Here is an 8451-nt window from a genome sequence, read left to right on the forward strand (position 1 = left end):
TTTTCATCCGGCGGAGGGGCTTGGATGGCGAGATGCTAAGATGAAAACGAAACCGATCGGTGGAGAAAACATGACGGTACTATTTGCGTTGTGAAATCTTGAGCTGTCGCCAACTTTAAAATATGCAGAAAGTACGGTGTTCCGTTTGGGCAATCGTGACTTTTTTATTGAATTCTAAACTGCGATGAACGATGGTACGATGACGAAAACGCGATGGCGCGATAACACGATGTCGAAAACGCGATGGCGCGATAGCACAATGATGTAACAACGATGATATGATGGTGAAACTGCGATGGCACGATGATGAAATCGCGATATTATGATGATGTTATGACACGATGGTGAAATGTCGATGTAATATCGCGTTTTCACCATCGGACCATCGCGTTTTCACTATCGTACCATCGCATTTTCACCACCGTACCAGCGCATTTTCATCATCGTTGTTTCATCATCGTACCGTTTGGGTTTCATCATCGTATCATCGCGTTTTCACCATCGTACCATCGCGTTATCACCATCGTACCATAACCTTCCGTTTAAGTATGCGTAGTTCCGTGCATTTCGTGAACAATAGATGAATGTATATCAATGTATTTTGTGAGAAGAATTATACCATTTACATTCCGCTGTTTTACAACATATTTTACACAATTTTCAGTGCTAAAAGTCTATTAAAACTGTCAAACGTGATTTATATTTTATGTATGTATAGTCACGTTATATTATTCAAACTTAGCTTTTTCTTGTTGTGATGTAGAATGAACATAGTGCAATGTGAAAATTAGACAGTATCAAGCCTGTTTCTTATTTAAACATCTTGTACAGTAAGTAATACTGTACCACTGTGCATGACCACCGGAATGCGATTGTACGATGGTGAAAACGCGATGGTACGATGGTGATAACGCGATGGTACGATGGTAATTTCAAGCCCGATGGCATGATGGTGAAAACGCGATGATACTACGACGGTGAAAGCGCGATGGTACGATGGTGAAAACGCGATGGTACCGTATGGTGAAACAGGCGATGGTACGATGATGAAAACGCGATATTACCTCGACATTTCACCATCGTGTCATCGCGTTTTCACCATCGTACCGTAGTTGTTTAATCGTCGTGCCATCGCGCCATCTAGTTTTTCGTTATGGTACCATCGTGCATTGCGGTTTAGGATTCAATAAAAAGTCACGATTGTCCAAGAAAGTATTAGACACTGAAATATTTTGTTGTAGCTGTCATGCATGGCAGACCTTCCAATTCTAAACAATGATAAAGTTAATTAATTCGAGATAAGCTGCATAGTAAGACCCAGCTAGGAAACGTGAGATAAGGTAACATGTTTGTGATGATAAGCTGCGTGCAAAATGCATGAAAGAGTTAAAAGAAAGACTAAAATCATATTGATAGTTGCTGTTCATATAAAACAAGTGTTTTCCGTGAAATCTGTACTAACTATATTTAGTAAAATTTGTATTCCAAAGCATCTACTGCATCATAAATTATAAGGGGTACGTAATGCGCATTACCCCGCAGCTCATACGCACAAAATTTCACATTTCTAAGCATTTAATATCTTAATCTAAACTAAATTACATATATATCTACCTATATTAGACGGATTTGAAAATAAAAACAACAACTGAAAGTGCAGCGAATTAATAAACATGTAGACATGCGTGTTTGACATTTAAAATTGACGCGCTAAGAATTATTAATATCATAATATTTTATCATTTATAGTATCATTTATATATGATAGAGAATCTAATGAAAATAAATTACAGATTATAATAAGATCTTTACCTTCTACTGCTGAATATCTTGATGAATCCTCCCTATTGTCTAAATACTTTCTCTTTTTTCATATATACGCACTTATAATGACGTTATCTATTTATCCCCCGCTGTGTGCCTACTATTTATAGAACGGTTTTATCCCCCAGGTGTTAGCATTGTGTTCGGATTATTTCGGAATGCTTTAGGAATAGTTCGGATATATTCGGACTATTAGGATAGCGTTAGGACTTGGTTAGGACTGGTTAGGATTTGTTAGGAAATTGTTCGGAATTGTTCGGAATAGCTTAGAGTCCAATCGGGGGAAGGTGCGGCCACCTCGTCTACATATCACGGCTTATAACTTAAACTCCAATTATATATTATGCATATATCACTGAATTAGTGGATATATAATCAAACATTGAGCGGAAGGCAGTTAAATTCAATACCTTGATTTATTGCCGTATATACATATTGCATTACCATGATTACGTTCATGGCTAAAACGAAAATAGTTTCAACTTCCGTTTTCGGTATAGCCGTTGTGGAAGGCTACAAATACAAGCTGTTACAAGAGCCTATTGTATTAGAAGTACGTCATATTGTATCATGTAGTATATCGAAATACAGTTTACAATCTTTCATAAAAGCTCTATCATCAAGACGAATTAACTTTCTATTTATATGGCTCGCTACTTATTACAGTTTCAACACTTTTACGTTACGTTACCCGTTCGTTTTATTTAATAAATAAAGACCGGGACCAAAAGATGCCCGCCACTGCAACATACTCTAAGCTAAACAATTCTGAAGTATACATCACCAAATGGTACACTTCTAAGTACTCTCCCACGCATCGGTCGAGTATTACAATACATTTGAAGTAACGGTAGATCTAGTGGATACTCAACGCTGGTAAAGGACCGTAACTTCTAAGCAGTCTGAATGCTGATAATGCTACAGTGAAATGAGTGTAGGTCGATTATTTTCCAATCCATAAAGGAAAGACCTCTCTTTAAATATCAAACTTTAATGGAAACTTTGATTGATAATTATCACATAACAGCAGTTTCTAATTGCGCGGGGTAACTTCAACTAAGGTGTAATACATTTCCCTCACCAATGTACATTTATAATACAGTGCCGTAAAACTGAGGTGGTGAATAGGGGTCCGAATAACGAGACCTCTTGACAGACCCGAATAGGATAGGCAGTACGGTTTCAAATCCATAGACAATATTTACCTTATATTAGGGTAATAAAAAGTGTTTGATTTTTAAGACCAGTCTGTTTACACGAATTTATTAACAACTTTTACATGTTTTGATTTGAAGAACATTGATTTTAATTTCAAATTAAGTACAAACAAGGGCTGTCACAGGAGACAGCGCGCTCGACGTTTTCGATGCTGAAACCGAAACTGGGCACATTTGAGGAAGCTGGAGCTGCCACTAGGGTGTTTAATTACTCCAATGCGGATGAAGATATTTGGTAATAGCTTATGTCTGTTTAAAATGTGTGTACTAAGAAGTCCATCAAAACAATAAATATGTATAAAAAGGGACATTAATCATGAAAGATTTTTGCAAAGGAAATGCATCATCATTAATCACAGCGATCCGTAAAAATAGTTCAAACTTCCATTTTTGTCGACAACAGTATCATTCCCTAAGTTTTTAACCTGCGGGGGTCTGACTGTAGTAGCAATACGTTGCATTGCATCATGTTGCAAAATTAAAAAAACAGATTCAGATGAATGTTTGATTCACATTTCATCAGGTATAAAACAATTTGTGATGAATGCTGCATATCTTATATTACAAAATAATTTTAAAAAATTCTCAAAAGAAACGTGAAAGGATTTTTTCCAGCTGGAAATTTGACTTCTAGGGAGCAATGCACTGATCAATGTGAGGTAATGTTACGATATATAGAGGGGGTAAATTGTTTGAATGGTAGTTATTCTATGTTTCTATCTTAAAACAGTTTTTTGACGAGGATGGGATTCGAACCCACACGGACAGAGCCCAATGGATGCATTAACCACCTGGCCACCTCGTCTACATATAACGTCTTTAAGTTAAACTCCAATGATATATCATACATATATCACTGAATCGTAGGATATATAACTTGTGAATGAGCGGAATGTAGTTAAATTTAATACATCGATTTATTGCTGTATATAAAACAATTATTTTATTGCTGGGGTATTGCATCATTACGTTCATGGCTAAAACGAAAATAGTTTCAACTTCCGTTTTCGGTATAGCCATGGTGGAAGGCTACAGGGTGTTGCAAGAGCCTACTAGTTGTATTAGAAGTACGTCACATGTATTATGTAGTATATCAAAATAGATTTATCTTTCATAAAAGCTCTAACATCAAAACGAATTAACTTTCTATTTATATGACTCGCTACTTTTTACAGTTTCAGCAGTTTTACGTTATCCATTCGTTTTATTAGCGTTTTATTTAATAAATAAAAACTAGGACCAAAAGATGCTTGCCGCTGCTACAGGTTCTTAGCTCGATGAAATTCTGAAAACAATTCTGACGTATACGACACTAAATGGTACTTCTAAGCAATTTGAATAGAACTGCATGAATGCTGATAAAATCTTCATTTTATAATGAAAATAAAACACATGTAAATGCTTTCATAAGGATCTATAAACTTTTAATATTTAAGTGTTACTAAAATATTACTGTTTTCAGAAAAATTGTACCTGGTGACTTACAAGGTAAAGATATTATTCCGACTACATGTGTTTGACTTTGTTTTAATAAATGTATGTAACTGCCTAATATTTACCGAGTCATATGTGCATTAGTTTCGCTTAGCAACGACTACACCTTAAACGTGAAAAAGGACAGCAGACGTCGCCTTTAATTTAACAAATAATCAAGGCCTTTGAGTGATTTGTCGTTTAATTTATGACGATTCAGTTTAAATGCACATGAACTGAATCACGAGGGCGTTGGCCTAGATTGGTTTAATGTCTAAGCATCTGAACGATGACTCGGGGTAAAACAGACGACAAACCACAAGCCTCTATTGTTTTCATTGGAATATATTGGTAAAAATTATGCAAGATTTCTTTATTTAAGGCAGTAATGAACTGGACGTCATGTGGCAATTTAATGTCATATTTTACATCATACTGTTCTAACCGGTCCGCACGTCAACCGTTGTTTATCACAGAAAATACAGAGTTTGACATTCTTCTTTGTTCAACTGGCAATCAAATCATGTTAGAATAATTAAAATACACAACAGACGGGCATGAAATATTTCGTATTACTAGAAATATGTTGTGGACATTTGCAAAATCCATCTATAGATCTAATTTTCATATGTTACCAGTAAAAATTTCTCAGATCCACTTCTGTAAGATCAAAAAGTCTGAAGTATAGTATTATTCAACCTGATGTTGAGCATACAAAAAGGATCCCCTTAGCTAGAATATGTACGACTTACCTATAAGTAGCCGTGGTTACTGAGAGCTGTGTGTAGGCCATTTATTTTCCAGTCTACATTTTCTAATTAATCTCAGATGAATGATAAAGGAAATACCTCTCTTTAAATATCAAACTTTAATGGAAACTTTGATTGATAATGATCACATAACAGCAGTTTCTAAATTGCACAAGGTAACTTCAACTAAGGTGTAACATATTTCCGTCAACAATGTACATTTATAATACAGTACCATAGTGCCTTAAAAATGATGTGGTGGCTCTGGGTCTGACAAACCCTAACAATATAGGCTAAAACTATGGTTTCAAACCCATAGCCACTACCTTATAATAGGGTAATAAAAAGTGTTTGATTTTTAAGACCAGTCTGTTTTCAAGAATTAACATTCGACTTTTTAAATACTTTGATTTGAAGAACATTAATTTTATTTTCATTTTAAGTAGAAACAATATTTTGTAGCATAATCCATAGTTCTGTTTTGTTTTCCATTTCTTTGCTGAATTCCATCAAATTATCACTATAATAGGTTGTAACTATTGCTAAGAATAAAAGTCTTAAATATATATATATATAAAAGTACATGAATATAGCACAAAACCTTCTAGAATTCTTAGCAAATGCAACCATTATAAACTCAAATCTGTCACATATACATCAAGTTTACCCCACTTATTTCTGTGTTTACATATATATATATTACACATTCACATTTGTACAAATATATATACAAAAGTATGTGATATTTTTTTACCTATTCCTGGGATAACTACATTTTTGCAATACCAAAGAAGTAATAAATGCAGACATGTATTTCTTTATTCGTTGCCGATACATAACAGCTTAAAGGACTTCTCAATTTTGAGGGGTTAATACCTGAAGGTGTACACAATTACAACCTACAGGCTATAATCCCTCTAAACTTTTTCATTAAACAGCTTTTTAAGTGATTACAGGATCTGTCTGGCTGTCTACATGTCAATACTAGAGCTGAACCAAAAGTAGTGTTAACTGTCTCCATTACACAACTAGAGCTGTCACAGGAGAGACAAATTATACCCCCAAATTAAGGCCTCGTCACAGAAGTAAGCCAATGTCAAAGTTGAACCTCCAAATCAATAGGGTTCATCTGTTGGTCATGATCAACCTCCCTATTAAGTTTCACGATCCTAGGCCTAAGCATTCTCAAGTTATTGTCCGGATATGATTAAACTATTCCTGGTCACTATGACCTTGACCTTTGACCTACTGACCTCAAAATCAATAAGTGTCATCTGCTGGTCATGGCAAACCTTCCTTATCAACATTCATGATCCTAGGCCCAAGCGTTCTAAAGTTATCGTCAGGAAATGGTTTAAATTGTTCCGGGTCACTGTGACCTTGACCTTTGACCTACTGATCTCAAATTCAATAGGGTCATCTGCTGGTCATGAACAACCTCCATATCAACTTTCATGGTACTAGGCCTAAGCTTTCTCAAGTTATCATCCGGAAACTGTTTACGTGTTCCAGGTCACTGTGACCTTGACCCTTGTCCTTCTGATCTCAAAGTCAAACGTGACCTGTATGTTATGATGTTACACCTGTGTACCAAAATTTATGATCCTAGGCCAAAGCATTTTCAAGTTATCGACCAGAAACCGTTTAACTGTTCCAGGTCATTGTGACTTTGACATTTGACCTACTGACCTCAAAGTCAAAACTGACCTGTATTTTATGATGTTACACATTTATGATCCTTGGCCCAATCTTTCTGACCTCAAAGTTAAACTTCACCTATTTTATAATGATACACCTGTGTACCAAAAATTATTTAAATCTGTCAAGCATTTCATGAGTTATTGTCCAGAAATCATGAAAACCAACGGACCGACAGACAAGCTCACTCCTATATACCCCCAAAACTTCATTTTGTGTGGGTATAATTATTCATTTTTATCATCATGAAAATAATATAGCAATCAAGAGAACCATGATAACCCTATACCCTCACTAGTGTTTCACATCTCAAACATGTATAAACAAGAGCTGTCACTAATGGTGACAAATGCCCCCGCAGCACATTGACCTTTGACCTGGTGACCTTGACCTTTGACCTGGTGACCCCAAGTCAGTAGTTGTGGTGTACTCAATAAGTACTATCAGCATGTGAAGTTTGAAGGTCCTGAGTGAAGTGGTTCGCGAGTAAAGTGCCTTTGTGACCGTGACCTTTGACCTGTTGACCCCAAAGTCAGTAGGGGTGGTGTACTCAGTAAGTACTATCAGCATGTGAAGTTTGAAGGTCCTGGGTGCAGTGGTTCGTGAGTAAAGTGCCTTCATGCAAAAAGTTAACGTTGGCCCCTGTGACCTTGACCTTTGACCCCAGTCAGTAAGGGTGGTGTACTCAATAAGTACTATCAGCATGTGACGTTTGAAGGCCCTGGGTACAGTGGTTCGCGAGTAAAGTGCCTTCATGCAAAAAGTTAACATAGGCCCCTGTGAGCTTGACCTTTGACCTGGTGACCCCAAAGTCAGTAGGGGTGGTGTACTCAATAAGTACTATCAGCATGTGAAGTTTGAAGGTCTTGGGTACAGTGGTTCGCGAGTAAAGTGCCTTCATGCAAAAAGTTAACGTTGGCCCCAGTAACCTTGACCTTTGACCTGGTGACCCCAACGTCAGTAGGGGTGGTGTACTCAATAAGTACTATCAGAATGTGAAGTTTAAAGGTCCTGGGTGCAGTGGTTTGTGAGTAAAGTGCCTTCATGCAAAAAGTTAACGTTGTGACGAACGAACTAACGAACGAACGGACAGTTGAAAACTAATATGCCTAAGGAAACTGACCTGCAGAAAATCTTCAAAGTATTCCCCAAGCGCCATCCTAGCAACTGCATATCCATATTTGAGCCGTGCCATGGGAAAACCAACATAGTGGGTGTGCGACCAGCATGGATCCAGACCAGCCTGCGCATCCGCGCAGTCTGGTCAGGCTCCATGCTGTTCGCTTTTAAAGCCTATTGGAATTGGAGAAACTATTAGCGAACAGCATGGATCCTGACCAGACTGCGCGGATGCGCAGGCTGGTCTGGATCCATGCTGGTCGCATACCCATTATGTTGGTTTTCCCATGGCACGGCTCATTTTTTGTTTGTTTTTAGCTCTAGGGCAGTATTTTTTGACAAACTGGAATAAAATGAACAAACTAAGTAGA

Source organism: Mercenaria mercenaria, chromosome 1, assembly GCF_021730395.1.
Source record: "Mercenaria mercenaria strain notata chromosome 1, MADL_Memer_1, whole genome shotgun sequence".
Lineage (NCBI taxonomy): Eukaryota > Metazoa > Mollusca > Bivalvia > Venerida > Veneridae > Mercenaria > Mercenaria mercenaria.